General features: G+C 42.3%; 1 protein-coding gene across 1 annotated transcript in view; it reads right to left on the bottom strand.

Moving 5' to 3' along the window:
- GABBR2 (gamma-aminobutyric acid type B receptor subunit 2) overlaps positions 1-16,400 on the bottom strand; it is an 895,125-nt gene that overhangs the window by 18,976 nt on the left and 859,749 nt on the right. The gene's annotated exons all lie outside the window — the stretch shown is intronic.

The raw sequence follows: 16,400 nt of genomic DNA on the forward strand, positions 1-16,400 counted from the left end.
TCTATTGTTTTTGTGCATCTTCCCATATAGCCCTTGATCAATGACACCTGGAAGAGGGAACACGTTCCTCTCAGTTTTGTTTACTGTCTTGTTGTCCATCTACATGCAATTGCAGGATGAATGTATTCTCACTCCTGGTCCCAGACTTTATTTCTTTCAGTGTGGTTTCACTACTGTATTGTCCTGCACTGAGAGCTCCCTATCTTTACATGGCAAAAAGCTGCCCTCGCCTTAGTTAAATCTGTCCTTAAAACATTTTGTGAAGCCTATCCGTGGTAATTCTCCAGTGGAATAAGTATGCAGCATTTCCAGGACTGGATTAGGGCAACCTGGGGCAGTAGTCATATCCTAATAAGTGGAACCCCAGTAGTCCTACTCACCCTGACCCCCCGAGGTCACTTACATAAGAAATTTAAAAATGCATAGGAGACTTATCTGTTCGGTATAATTTGGTATTAAGGGGCCTTCTAAAATATTAATGTATAGCTGTTATCACGTAACATTTAGACCACACACTGCTCTTAGCAAAGATGGCCACTGACTCTTCACTTGCTTCTTGCAGCGTGCATCTTTCCAACTGATGGCAGTATAGCAGGCCAGCATCTTTGAGGGCAGACTGGCTTCACTCCCTTTCAAATCTTTATGAGACAGCGGCCATCTTTGCTAAGGGCAGTATACAGGCTAAGTCCCATGGAGAATAAGGGGAGATGACGGTCATTTTGAGACAACTGTCTTAACTGTGGGTTGTTTGTGACTTCAGTCCCACTGAGAACAACATCATTTTGAAAGAGGACAGTTCTTAATGAATTTCTTTGAAGGAGAAAATTCTATGTGCCAGCCACTGTTGAGGGAGAAATTTGGAGTCATGAGGAACAATGGCAAAAAACTACCCTTGATCCTAAAAATTTCTTTAAAAAAAACCAAAACAACAAACTACTTGTGCTAGGAGAAGCTGGGGAGTGATAACTCAGTGGTTTGAGCATTGGCCTGCTAAACCCAGGGTTGTGAGTTCAGTCCTTGAGGGGGCCGCTTAGGGATCTAGGGCAAAAATCTGTCTGGGGACTGGCCCTGCTTTGAGTAGGGGGTTGGACTAGATGACATCTTGAGGTCCTTTCCAACCCTGATATTCTACGATCAAAAACTGGGACTGAAAGGCTGTAATAGAATATGTATAAATCTATTAAAGGTATTTGTTTCTAATATCCTGGAAGCACAAGCAGTGTTCTCTAGAGTAGAATAGTTGATGCACTTTGCAACGGTGCTAGTTAAGGCAAAATGGCTGTATGCTGAATACCACAAAGTCACACAGACAGATTATAAAGACATGTGATGGACTATGATGATGAGTCTAAAAATGTTATGTCTCTTCCTGAGAAATGAGGGGAGGTTGGATTAGACTTCACATGTAGTGTGATATTTTAAAATGCACATGACAGAATGTCAGTCTGTTTCTCAATAGAGCTCTTAAAGTTAACTGACAATGCCCGTTCTCACATTTTAGCTAACTGGCATGCTCATGAAGAGAGAGCTATGTGGCTAGTCAAATGGGTCAAATTCTGCTTAGTTATACCAGTGTAAATCCAGTGTAATCTCAGAGTCAAGGAAGACACTCTTGGGATTAGACTGGTGTAATGGAGCAGAATATGGCCCAGTGTATCTGTTCTCTCTACATTTATAGAGCGTCTGCATTACTAATGTGTTCCAAATCCTTTGTGACCATTCCCTCTTGGAAAGTGATATTTTAGTAGAATTGTATTTTGATGAGGGAACTGAACAAGGAGAGGGTCAATGTTACAGTTACATGTCTAGCTGCTTCTGTCCCCTTTCTGGTCTCTGAGTCACCCCTTCAGGTGCCAGGCCACAAGCTTTTACTTCTTCTGGGGAGGAATTCCAAAATTCTCCCACTATCAGATGGGATAGTACCCTGTGGTTCTTCCCTTTGGGAGTCTGTGATCAATGGTGTATACATTTGTCAGAGTCTGTTTCCCACTTTGAACTTTAGCGTCCAGAAAGTGGGGACCTGCCTGTTTCCTTCTAAGCTTAATTCCTAGCTTAGATCTTATCACACTGCCACCAACCCAAAATATAGTGTTTGGGTACACTCCCTGTCCCCCAAAACCTTCCCTGTGGAACCCAAGACCTAAATCCCCTGGGTCTAAAACAAAGGGAAATAAACCGTTCCCCCCTCCTTTCTTCCTCCCAGATTTTCCCCTCCCTGTGTACGCTGGGAGATCACTATGATTCAAACTCCTTGAATCTTAAAACAGAGAGGAAATTCACCTCCCCCGCTTCTCTCCCCCTCTCAGACTCTCCCTGAGAGAGAGACAGTGATCCTAACACAGAGAGAAATTAACCTTTCCCTCCCCCTTCTCTCCTTTCCCCCCACCAATCCCTGGTGAGTCTAGACCCCGTCCCCTGGGGTCTCACACAAGAATAAAAAAAAAAATCAATCAGGTTCTTAAAAGAAAAGCTTTTAATTAAAGAAAGAAAAAAGTAAAAATTATCTCTGTAAAATCAAGATGGAAGAATGTTACAGGGTCTTTCAGCCTCACCTAGACCAGGGGGACTCCCCCTCCCAGCCTAAGTATACAAGTTACAGCAAACAGAGTTAAAATCCTTCCAGCAAAATACACATTTGCAATAAAGCAAACAAACAAATGCCTAATCCGCCTACTATCTAGTACTTACAGTATTGAATAGAAGAGACTTTTTCAGAAAGATTGGAGAGCCTGTATACATGTCTGGTCCTTCTCAGACCCCAGAGAGAACAGAGGACAAAAAAAAACAGCACAAAAAAAAAGACTTCCCTCCACCCAGATTTGAAAGTATCTTGTCTCCCGATTGGTTCTTTGGTCAGGTGTCAGCCAGGTTCACTGAACTTGTTAATCCTTTACAGGTAAAAGAGACATTAACCCTTAACTATCTGTCTATGACAACATTGTTCAGACAGTCTTCTTAAAAACAAAGTATTCTTTATTTTAAACAATAGAAACAAAGAATTTTAGAGAAAAAGCATTAAAAACAAACAGTCTAGCTGCATGTCTGTCTTAGCACCCCCCTGAGAGTAGTGAGGGCAGGCCCAACTCCTTCAGATGCCCCCAGTATGGGGTGTCTTAGTCTGGTTTCCCTGAACAGCTGAATACGAGGCTGAATCTTCAAACTAATAGTCCTGACATTGTCCCTTTTTACAATCCTCAAGGGTTTGCAAGGAGGTGGTTTATCTTGAACCATTCTTTTCCTTCCTGCCTGTTTTTTCAGAGACACAATCTCCTCTCGTGTTAAGCCAATACACTCTCACAGAGAACATCTCAACCAAGTCAACAGACAGTATTCATAAATCATTACAGAGCAGCTCCAAATACATCAAGGTAGTTCTTTGCTACATATGAAAAGTGTGATTGTTGCAAGCATACAGGCAACATGGAAAAAGGCATGAAGGTGAAAATGGGCGAAGAAAACAAATGGTGCAGTTAGGGAGGAGGCTAGGACGGCGTGAAGGAAATGAGATGATGAGTAGCAATACACTAGAGAAAAGACAACACTAGAGAAAAACAGCAACAGAGCTGCAGAAAGCTTTCCATGGGTTTTATGTATTGTTTCTTTTGCAGTAGCACCTAGCATATGGAAACCTCAATCAGAGGCCATTTTGTGTTAGGTTCTGTAATACCTGTAAAAATATCCCCAAAGAGCTTACAATCAAGAGTAATAATGAGACAAAACAGATGGTGAAACAAGGCAGTGGGTTGGGTGTCAGGGAAGGAAGATGGAGTAACAGTATTATGTGTGTTTTTGTGCAAACTAGTTAGTCTCCACATGTGTTATTCTGTAGTCATCACAGAACAAGAGAGTCTTAAGGAGTGATTTGAAGGGAAAATAGGATTCACACAGGAGAGGATGCCGAAGTGAGTAGTGTATGGGAGTGCTATGGTCCAAAGGGGTAGGAGCAAAGATTTTCAGTATATTGGATGGACTAGTAATGAACTTGGTGAGAAGGAAGGAGGAGGCTAGAGTAGAAGAGTTACTTTAGCTAAGGCAAGGAATGACCATACAACAGGGACAAGGATTTCAGTTGTAGGAGTGGAGAGGGAAGGACGAAATTTAGAGATGTTATAAAGAATGAAATGATGGGATTTGATTGCCTGGATGTGAGGAGAGAAGAACAGAAAGGAGTCGAATCTGACACCAGTTAACATAAGAATTTTAACATTTTGGACAGTGGTGAGCGTGGGGTGGGGGGTGAAGAGAGCTGAAGTGTGCTGCATTTGCTGCAGCAGCTACTGTCATGTAGGTTCAGATTTTATTTTCTATACATCACATTTTTATGTGTATTGTTCTTGGCATTTGTGTAAAAACCTTGTAGTATCTACAAGCAGAGGCATTAGACAGGAATGCTTTTTTCTTTCAGAGATTAAAACAATGTTTGATGTAGAGCTGATTAAGGTGACAGTGTAACACACTGACTTTATGATACAGACCAATTAAATTAACAAACAAAGTTACATTTGGGAAATCTTAGAAATTAGGGACTGAACAGACCAGTGGTTTATCTAATCCACTCCTTTTTTAGAGCATCATTGTTACCCATACTACATTTTCTAGCCAATTGTCCAGTCTGGTTTTAAATGTCTCAGATGAGGTCCCACCATTTCTTGTGGGAAACTCTTCCACAATTGAACAGAGCTCAGTGCCAGGAAGATTTTTACTAGTGCTCATGGCTGGATGGTGCTCAAAATAAGTGTTGGAGCTGGGGAGAGCCATTACATGCCCACTCTCCTTCACCTCAACCTGGCCTCCACCCCTGACAAAGTTTTTTATCTTCCAAATTAGAAAAAAGAACAACTGAAATATTTGGGGGCTCTTCTCCTTCCAACAATACATAAATCCTGTCCCCTCCCTCAAAAGCTTCTCTGCTGTAATGCCAGCTGTTGTTTCCCTACTCCTCCTGAATATGAGCAAGCACCTGCTCCATTCACCAGGTTACAGGCTCCCCCTTTCACCCTTTTAATTGATTTACAGGCCCCCATGCTCCCCCTTTCCTCCTCAGTTGCAGGCTGCCCCTAGAAGCTGTTGATTTGCCAAGCTCCTCTCTCCTTCTGCCCCAGTTTTCCCCACTAGATCCCTGGGGCTGCTCCTGATGTGGGGTGGAGCTCTACACTCTGACTCTGGGACTACCTTGATTCTGCCTCAAAAACCAGCTTATGAACTTATGGAGCACTCAGGAGGAGCACTCTTAGGAGTTGGAGACTCACCAGCTCCTTCTTTCCTAGACTGCCCTCTCTGGGACTGCACTGAAGATGCTACAATCTGCTAGCCCCTACTCCCAGCCCACTTGCCCCTTGCTCTTTCCAGGGTGCTTTAGGAGAGAAGGGAGAAAAAAAAGTCATCAGCCTAAAAGGGGGTTAGTTTGTTTAAAAGGAGAGGAGATTTCATAGGTAGGGTTTAGCCCCATTAGTCCTTCAATACCTGAGTCATCCTCAAATTTACACATCCTTCTTGTGTCTCATTATTTGATACCCTCTCCTATCATGCTAGTCAATTCCTTTCCCTTCTTGACAGTACACGTAAGCATACTCATAGAGTATTGCCATGCCAAAGTGTTCATGAATCAGACCCCCCAAACTCATAATTGGCTTAAAATGACTTTTAAAATAATAAACATGGGGTTATTTTTATTTGACCTCTCATGTTTTCAAGCTTTACTCCACAGCCAGGAGGGCTAGTAACTTTCATTTTTTTAAAATGAAAACTACAATTCTCCCAGATCACATGCCTCCAGAAGCTGAGCCTTGAAGAAAAACACCAAATGTCCCAAGGCTCACAATAAAATTATGAGAATTGGCAACACTATATATAGACAAAGCAATGGCAGAAACTTAAAACATACCAACATTTTGAGAGCAAAGGGAAAGGACTTGGTTCAAATAACAAGGCTGCAATTTAAATTTCTTGGGCACATAGACACGGCACAGACAATAATATCGATAGTATTAACCAGTGGGTTTATTTTTTATATATATATATATATAATTTCATCATATGGTTCACATCATAATCATGATTTATGTGCAAAAATAGGTGAAAAGGAAATAAAGTAATTGCACTGGCAAACTTTCAAGCTTCCAGTTACCTCTGAAGCTCAATATTGGCTTGAACATCTCTTTCTTATTGTCTTCTCTTTCTTTGTTCATTAAGTACACTACTTAAAATTGCCTTCCTCCCTCTTCAAGGTGCCGTCTGTTACTACAGGATGTGAAACCTCAAACTGAATGGGTTGCACTGAAATGTTCTAACTCACTTTAAAACTGCATTTCCATTATCTGTAGGCAGTTTCTAAAGCACTCCACATTCGCATCTCATGCAGGTACTTAGAATCTTGAATAAATAATGCCTTGGCATTTTGTATTCACAGAGCAGTGGCAAGAGAGCCAGGCAGATATCAAGTACTATACATGGAACAGAACTGATTGGAAATGTAAAAGCCAGTGCCCAATTGTCATTGAATGGCAGAAAGCTTTAGCAAAGGACTTTTATTCATCTATGGTAGAGAAGTGAATTCTAGTTACAAAACTCACAAGTGTATAGATCCTCTCACTTGTTATAGTTTCTTAAAGAAACATGAGCTATTTCTATGGTTTCATATACGTTTCTGTAAGTTTAAATTTCAATGTCATTTGTACTGTTGTAGTTTTATTAAGGCTCTTTGTTACTCTGCTTAAGTTGCAGCAGCATTTTAATGGTTTGCTACTTGATGAAAATACTTCTGTTTACCCTGTTTCTCCTAGTTTGATCATTACTTTCAATTCTATTGGAAAACATATTTTACACTCCACTCATTAATAAATACAAGTCTAATGCTGACTTGAGGAAAACTGGCAGGTTTAAAATTCATACAGTTTTAAAGCCAGATAACCTATCTGTATTGTTAAAGGAATCAGAAATTTTTGAAGCAGATTTTTTTTTAAATCTACTTTAATTTTCCAGATGTATGTTGTTTGTTTCCTTTAAACAGTGAAAACAGACCAATCAATTTCTGTTTTGTCAGCAATTTCTAATGAATTTCATGTTTTGGGATCATAAGCCGGAGATGACAATCTGCAGATTAGAAACACTACACCTATTAAAAATAAATCATCTCTTTTGAAAAGAATAAGATAAGATGACCATATTCTCAGTTGGTATAAATCACATAGCTCCACTGAAGCCACTTCCCAGCAGGAGACAGTCTGGCCCAACCCTTCTAATGAGGTTAGGCTTTGAAAAAAGATTTTTTTAAAAAAAGCCAGGGCAAAATTCTACTCTCATTCCACTGTAAATGTGACAAAACTCCATTTATTTTAGATTTACATTAGTGTAAATGAGAACAGAAATGGAACCACCTACATTTTGGCCCTAAATGGACCTCACAGCTATTGTTACTACTGTTGTAGTATAGGAGTCACAGTATTAGGGTGGCACCCAAAGGCCCCAATCAGGATTGGAATCCATTTGCTTGGCTCTGTACAAACGAATAGGAGGTCCCTATTTTGAAGCAGTGTCCCTTTAAAGTCATATAGATCTCATTTTTGAAAGCCTTTGAATCTATCTGTGGTTCAGTCTCATGCTTAATGACTTCATCAAAGCAACTTCACTGAGGTATCATTTCTCTCTTCTGTTGCAGATGAACTTCTCTTTTCCCTGCGGTTACTAGCACCCTGTCTTTGAAGTTTGTTTTTCTTTGAAATATTTCTACAAGAGGAAAAATTGTAACACTAAAAAAACATGGGAGGCTGGTGAAAACTGACAGTAGATAGGCAAACCTGACCCACCAAGTTGTATTCTGAGTCAAGTTACAGCAGTGAGTAAAGATTATACTGTGTCTGACATGATGGGTAATACCTTCCCTGAGCAAACTATAGTGCTAAAGAGAGAAAATTTGCTAATGTGAGTAGTAAAAAGTCAGAGTTCTCTCAAGTAGGGGGGAAAAAGCGTTGCAAATCACTGCCTTTAACTTCTTACTATACTTCCCACAGTGCAGATGTCATTCCTTGATTCTCCTCATGAACTGCTCTACAACTTACCACATAGATGTAGAAATAAATCAAGGGATTCTACTGAAGAATATACAGTTTGGTTTTATATCAAAAGTCCTGTCATCCATGAATCATTTATCATTTCTTTATCTAATTAAATGCCAAACACAATGTTAATGCATAATTGACTGCATATTTTAAATGATAAAATGTCAGTAAACGAAAGATTTAAAATTCCTATGCCAACATAAAATAAGCCACATTACAAGTATATATTTTTTTCTGTTTTTCTTGTAGGGCCAAATTCAAACCCCATATACACGCATTCAATTCCCATTGACTCCTGTGGGATTTATGCACAAGTATTTGAGAATCGAATTTGCCCTTAAACAGAAAAAGGGAAGAAAAACTCAGGAATCAGAAGGCACCTATTTCCAGCTGTGAAAAGGATTAATAAAAGATCAAGTGGAAACTTCCTCTAGCAGATATAATCAATAGCTCTTTAGAGGACAACTGGTTACCAATGAATTAATGAAAGAAATAAACTAACAGCTACAGTAAGTGCAGGTCTACTCTGAAAAGCAACGTTTAAAATGGCATAATAAAGTACGTCATCTATTAGGTGAGCATATTTGCTCATTTGCAAGTAAAAAGAGGTTGAGATCCCATGCTGCATTTCTTGGAGGCATAGCACAGAAGGCACAGCCCAAGGGGAGAGGAGTTTGGCCTGCTCCAGAGGACTACATGGCTTCTGGCAGACATCTGAGAAGCCCCAGGATTGCACCAATGTATGGCAGCATCCTGAGGGCTACTTCACAGTCTGAAGCAACCCAGAATCTCTGTAGCAGTATGCACTAAAGAGACGCCCTGTCTTTTCTTGACAGGACCTTTCCTGTCCCTGATACACCCTCTACACTGGGACAACATGGGGCCACTTATGGCAGCCCTATGCTGTGCAAGTGCCATGGTAATTCTTCTGTGGGCCCATGAGCACATTTCTGGCTCCAATACACTGTCCAAGTGGCTAGGATGGGGGATAAAATCTATCCTTTTTTTTTCAATAAATGCCAACCTGGGAAACTCAATCTGGACTCTTCTTGCTTGCATATCATCACCAGTAGCAAATATTCTGCAGGCCAAATTCTGTTCCAAAGGGTGTTGTATACAATGTAACAGGATGGAATGTAGTGTTACAACTGGAACAAAACTAGCAATTCTGTTAGTAGGCAAGGAAGAACAAAATCTATCTCTGCACTCATAACTCTCCAATGCTAGCAGAAGCAATGCGTTTAAAGAAAATAAACTATTTGAAGAAAATAACTAATAGAGTTGATGGAATGTTACAGTTGAAAACATTTCTATTTGGTTTGGGAAGCCATTTGATTCTGTATCGCAGAGGTTCCAAACTTGGCCCCAAATAAACTAAATGCTTTCCTAATATTACTTTTCCATGTAAGCAATTGCTGTAGATGCCACAGGAATGTTATGGGATTATGGATGGGAGGCAAGTGTCTTGGACAATCTCTGTAGGGTCCATCCAATGAAAATGTTTGTGCTGCACAAATACAGCACAGCACTCCTGATATAAAGAGTCAAACTGGGAGTTGCAGGTGCTCAGCACCTCTTGGGATTTGGCTTTCTATTCACCTCGCTAAAGAGCGTGAATATAGATTGCTGTGGTGTGACAGGGGTTTTTTAATGGCACAAGTTTGGAATGGTCCCATTTTTCACATGTGGTGATATGGATCTTGGAGCTCATCCCAGAAGAGTGTTCCTAACACCTTCATATTCCACTACACCACTGTGTGTGTTCTGGCCAAGATTTTCTACAGTTAAACTCATAATTCCATATTTGAGATGAATGGGAAAATCAAGCAGCCTATTTAAGTGTTTAAGTACAGATTTAGGAGCCTAACTTTTGCTCCTATTTTAAGAAATGTCTCCATAATACACAAGTGTGTGCTGTAGTATTAAGATTTTTATAAGAGATGAGCTGTACGGCTTACCTGTGGTGTCATCCAACCTCTGAAATGTGGCCATTCCAAACTCATGCCAGTGATAGACAATTGGAACCTACTGCAAATATGTTCTTTTAGAACAGAGGAACACTGCAGCCTGGAGATTGGCTTAGGGATTAACCATGCCCATAAGAGCAGAGGCAAACGATTTTGCAGTGCCAAATCTGCTTCCCCTATCTAAGCCCTGGAACTACATCACAGCTTCAGTCTGCTGTTACTTCTCTTCTTTACTGTCCTGCTAACTCTCTCTCTCTCTCCACTCACCAGCAGGCCAGACATGTACTATGGAGTTAGTGCATATAGCCCATCTCCTGTGCCCAGACATAGGCTATCCCTCTGCCCCCAGGTGAGACATGTGGCCACTTTGAATTCATGCCAATACCATCTTTCTATCAAGCCACAACATTAAGCATTCCCTCTTCCCGTCTAAGTAGGGGCTCACAACAATTTCACAAATATGCTTCCCTTGTCTATTCTAAGAAGCTGCAGGGTCCAGCCACAGTGACCACCTTTCTTCTGGGCACTGGCATCTCTAAATTTAGAGTTCACCTGCTCAAAACCTTCCCCTGTCAAAAGTGTGTTATGGTAAGCTGTAAACCAGCATGCACAATATTTCCAGTTAGACACACCTGAAACTCATCTAAGAGACTGTCATTGCTACTGGGCCCTGCAACTTAAATAATAAAGGGATTTGGAAGGTTCATTATCTAAACTTTTAAAAGGGTTTGGTTTGGCTAGAGCAAACAGTGGGGTTTTATTTGCCTGAGGTTTTCACTCTGGCTAAACCAATTAATTAGTTCACAACAAAGAACTATTTTGGATACAAGAAGATTCTTGTGAGTGGAAGCAGTTTAATACAAAACAAACAAACAAACAAACAAAAACGGAACCAGTGGCATTAAACAAAGTTCAATAGGAGAGACTTTGTGTATTTTATATACCAGTGATCTGGAAGAAAGAATTTGAGAAAAATCATTAATAATAATATACTGCTAGGGGACAGTACAATTCTGATTAAGCTGAATAGATTTTGAAATCTGTAATTCAGTGCAGAAAAAGCTAAAATGATTTAGCCTAGGGACAAAGACATGAAAATGGAACATGCTCTTGGCATTTGCATGGTGCAAAACAATGAAAGGTCTGGGACACTGATGTTTAAAATTTGAATACCTTCAGCATGCGGTGGAAAGGTTAATTGAGCACAAACAGAATATGAGCTACACAGAAAATTATTCTAATAAAGTATTAGAATTAAGAGCAAGGTCATATTTAGAATACTCTTTACCAAGGGAATCATTTTTATTCAAACCACATATTCAAGAATCCATTTGGCACAATTTAATGGCTCTTTTTTGCATGAGCTATTGTTTGTGTTTTGTTATTTTTTTCTGGCGTGCCTGTCACTGGTGAAGTAGTCCACATTCCTTTCAAACACATTATAAAAGTGCTTAATTCAACTTCTCGGGGTTAGTTCTTGTTGCTGATCTCAGCCCAGTAATTGCATGACTCCAGCAGCTATATATGCTTTTTTAGGACATTGGGAACTTTCTGGAGCCAAAACTAGTGTAACTATAAGTACAGCCACAGTTGAAAATATGGATATTCTCTGACACGAAGGGAAAAAAGCTGCTTTGATCCAAGCCAAAACTTAATATGCTCAAAAACAAATTATTTTGACCTATTGCAACAATAGTACAACATTTTAATGACTGAAAGACTGCAACAAATATTTTCATTGAAGTAGCTTCTGTCTAGCTTAAACGGAGTTTGGGCCGCGCAGAAATATGGTACCTGTGCCCATCTGTTTGTTAATGTTTAAGCAATACACGATGCCTTATAATGATAGACTCAAGGAACTCAGCTTAACAAAAAGAAGCTTGGGGGTAACTTGAATACAGTCCATAGTACCTGCATGGGGAAGAAATGGTTACTCAGTGTCATAGGTGCTGACTTCCCCTCTTTCCCCTTGGTGTTCAATCCTTGCTCTGCCCCTGGCTCCACCCCCACCCCACCCCTTCCATGAGGCCCCACCCCCATTCCAAAGCCTTCCCCAAAGTCCCCGCCCCAACTCCACCATCTCCCTGTCCCTATTCCAACTCTTTCCCCAAATCCCCGCCCTAGCCCCGCCTCTTCTCTGCCTCCTCCTCTGAGTGTGCCATGTTCCCACTCCTCCCCTTCCCTCCCAGAGCGTGCTAACGCTGTCAAACAGCTGTTTGGTGGTGGCCGGGCGGGAAGCACTGGGAAGTAGGTGGAGAAGTGGGGATGCAGCGCGCTCAGGGGAGGAGGAGGAGGTGGGATGGGGGATGAGGGGAGTTTGGCTGCCAGTGGGTGCATAGCACCCACTAATTTTTCGCCGTGGGTGCTCTAGCCCCAGACACCCACGGAGTTGGTGCCTATGGTCACTGCAGTTCCTCAAGATGTGTCTCCCTATGAGTGCTTCATTCTAGGTGCACTGGCACCACCTGCGCCTTCGATTGGAGATTTATCATAGCAGTGTCTGTTTGGCCCATGCATATGTGTTACTCCGCCTCGTGCTGCATGCTGTTGTTATATAGCACTGTGTGAGCTAACTCTCCTCAGTTCCTTCCCTACCACGACACCCCATAACAGGGAACTCTGAAGCAGCAGGGAAGGAGGGCGGGTAGTGGAGCACCCATAGGGACATACATCTCGATCTGCAGTTACTGCACAGAGTAACTATTTCCTCTTCTGTGAGCAGTTACTCTCCCTATGTTCCACTGTAGGTGACTCCCAAACAGTTCCCTTTAAGGTGGAGGGGTCTTTGGAGTCTGGCTCTGCTGTACTTTCTTCTATACTGGACTAAACACAGTGTTGGAAGCAGATTTGTGAATTGTTGCACAGTGTTCAGCAAATGTACACAGAGAAGCCCAAGTTGCGGCTTTACATATTTCAATGATAGGAACATTCTAAAGAAAGGCTGTGGAGGTTGAAACAGACCTTCTTGAGTGAGCTCAGATGTCAGTGGGTGCTTCGAGATTATGAGATTGGCAGCAGTTGCTAATACAATCTTCTTGGCGCAGTGATGGGATTATCACAGCAAATGTCACCATTCTGAATTTTTGTGCCTTCACAAAGATGTTGAGCTGTCTTAAAACTAGACTGTGTCTCCAACCGTTGCCTTTTTGGGGGGACCAGGAAATAGCTGGAGTAAAACCTCTTCCCTCTGTGCTTGTGGGGACTGGTACAATTATGCCCAGCTGTAGAAGGGAATAAGTTTCCTGCCATAGCAGGGTCTTGTGAAAAGGGTCTCTGAAGAGGGATAGGGAAGGGGGGTTGGTGAGTGGAAGAGAATTGAAGTAGATGCAGTACTCTGTGGAAATGTTCTCCAAAACCCACTTGGTCGTAGTCACGGACTCCCATGCCCGCCAGAAGTGCTAAAGGGAGGAAGGTAGGTGAAACATTGCAGCTGGTATGAAAGGGGTTAGGAACTCAGGACTTGACCATCCTGTCTAAATTGATGCTTTGAGTTGAAAAGTTGTGAAGTTGAGGGCTGGGAGGTGGGTTGTTTCCTCCTCTGAAACCTCTGTCTCATGCGGTGAGTTTCATATGGCATCTGCAAGCCTGGGAACTGGGTGGGATGGGATCTCTGCACTGTCTGGGACCTTGTCACTGAGTCCTGGTGTGGTCTTTTGAGGGGTCTGAGCTGCTCCTGACTGGCCTTCCATAGCTTGCTCATGGATAGGGCAATTATTTGACCCTCACCTCTATATAATTCTAGCAGTCTGCTTCAGTCTCTGTTCATGGAGGTAGCCTGGTGCAGCCTGGGTGTCATAAAATCATAGAACATCAGGGTTGGAAGAGACCTCAGGAGGTCATCTAGTCCAACCCCAACACCAACTGCTCAAAGCAGAACCAACACCAACTGTTGCCCCTTTGCTGTTCCAGGCCTTTCCCTTTGCTTCTCTGTACTCTCCCCTTTATAGCAGACCTTGTTTCCCCTACTGGCTGCTGCAGCTGTGGGTGCCTGCTTCCATGATTGGCAGCCCTAGCAGCTCTGTGGGGGTGTGGTCAAGCTGCTTGCGGTAAACAGGAGAAGCTCTCCTCGCTGTTCTGTCTATGGTCAGTTTAGGGCTTGTAGACCCCATTACAGACCTACTAAATTTTCTCTTCTGGGCAGGCGTGTAGCTCCACAGAGATCATAAAGTGGCCATGGGCTCATTTAATATATGCAGAGATTCATCCATGTTGCCAGTGAACACCTCAGAGCTGTCAAAAGGGAGATCTTTATCGTATTATGGACCTAATTTTGGAATTCAGAGAGATGAAGCCAGGAGGCTCTCCTCATAACTATTGTTGTGGAATTCGAATGAGTAGCAGTATCGGCAAAGTTGAGAGAAGCCTGTAAAGTAGCTGAAGAATAAGATTTTTCTACCAAGGCGATTGAGACATTTAAGATTTTTATCATAGGGCATAGATTTAACGTGGCACTGCCTTCCACATTCATTAACCGCCTTGACCACCAAGGAGTTAGGAGATGGGTGAGAAAATAAAAATTCTAACTCCTTAGAAGCAACGCAATATTTTTTGTTTGCCCTCTTGTTCCTGGGAGAAATTGAAGCTGACATATGAAAGATGACATTTGCAGGATCCAGGAGTGCCTTATTGACTGGCAAGGCAGTGGGGGCAGAGGAGGCAGTAGGGAGGCTGTCAAACAGCTTATGATTCAGTTCTTCAATCTCCTTGATGGGGATCTGTAAAGAATCCACAATACTCCTGATGAGATCCTGAAACTGCTTAAAATTGTCGGCCAGGGATGGTGAGGTGGCATTGACAGCTTCATCTGGGGATAAAGAAGAGATGTTTGCAGTTGTAAATATCTACATGTCAACCCTGGCCTCCTGTTCCTCAAAAATCTCTTCCTGAGGCTCTAGCCTCCTAGAAAGGGAGGATGAGGAGGGTTATCTGTCTCTATGAAGGGTAGAGCTTGAGGCCCTAGAGAACTCATGGCAATAAGCCACTCAGGGGTTCCAGTATGGCCAATGGGGTGGTGCATATGGCACAGGTGGTGGATTCCATAGGTGCTCACCCCAGCAGGATGGTAGCTGTGGACATCTGTCATGAGTGACCTCAAACTCCTCAGGGATCTCAGGAAAATAGCCTTCCTGGGGGAAGAGTGAAGAGCCTTGCACAGATATTTGGGAGGCTGAGGAAGAGCGTTCATTGGAATCCCCTTTCTCTGAGTCACTTGGTAATGATGGGGCAGCAAAAGGAACTTGAGGTAAAACCATTAGTATCAGATGGGTGCTGAGGAAGTGTGAGATACCACAATTGGTACTTGGTAGGCATATGGCAAGCTGGAAGTTCTCGATATCCGGAAAGATCAGAGCCGAGAAATGATGAATCAGGGGTCTTTGACACTCTTGAGGTCTCAGGGAAACTGGAATTCTTGCAGTATCAAGATTGTTGTTGGTACTGTGTCCATGGCTTAAGCTGAAGTAATGGTAGCTGAAGGAGTGGATGGTAGCATGAATTTTGAAAGCTCCCAGGGGAATCCGGATGGAGCCCAAGCACTCTTTTTCTGTATCATGGTAGAGCTCTTCTTGCCACTGTAGTCTCCTGTCACTACCAATGACCTCTCAGATACATTAGAGTCGCTAGGCTTGGTGGAGCTCTCAGTATCTGTGGAACCATCAGCCTTGTGGGTACCATGCTAGAGACCAATGGGATCTGGTGGAGCTAATGACTTTGACTTCTTTGAGGTAGATTCTCTATCTGGAGAACTTGGGCATGGTCTTTGGAAGATTTATGAGAGGAATCTAGGGTCTTCCTCTCAGATGTCCTTGAGGAGTCCAGCTCAGAGATAGAAGAGGCAGCCGACTTACTCAGAAACCATCATATGAGGGGGCTCCTGGCCGGGGTCAGAGGCTGGATGCAGCGAGATCTCCATTATAAGGAGTTGAAGTTTTATCTCCTGGTTGTCCTGACTCTAGATTTTAACACCAGACAGAAAAGTTGCATTTTGGGGAAATATGAGAGATTCCCCAAAACAACAGATGCAGCAGGAGTGTCCGTCACTCCCCGGGATTGACTCTTGACATGACAAGCAACACTTGAAGCCAGGAGAACATACCCTTGGAAAGGGTGAAAGACTCCCCAGGGGGTGGAATGGGGGAACTATCTAAAAGTTATATATATTTTTTTATATATATATTTTTGTAAAAAATCTGACTATAACTAAACTATAACTCGGTACTAACTACTGTAATACACTAAGTACAAAAGCTAAGAGAAACAGTTGAGGCAAAAAACTCAACTCAGACAACTAGCTGAGGCTCCGTCTCAAGCTGGGGCAGTTGAGAAGGAATTGAGGATGGCTAGCTCATGTGGTGCTATACAGCAATGGCATGGAGCA

The sequence above is a fragment of the Gopherus flavomarginatus genome, chromosome 2, assembly GCF_025201925.1.
Source record: "Gopherus flavomarginatus isolate rGopFla2 chromosome 2, rGopFla2.mat.asm, whole genome shotgun sequence".
Taxonomy (NCBI): Eukaryota; Metazoa; Chordata; order Testudines; family Testudinidae; genus Gopherus; species Gopherus flavomarginatus.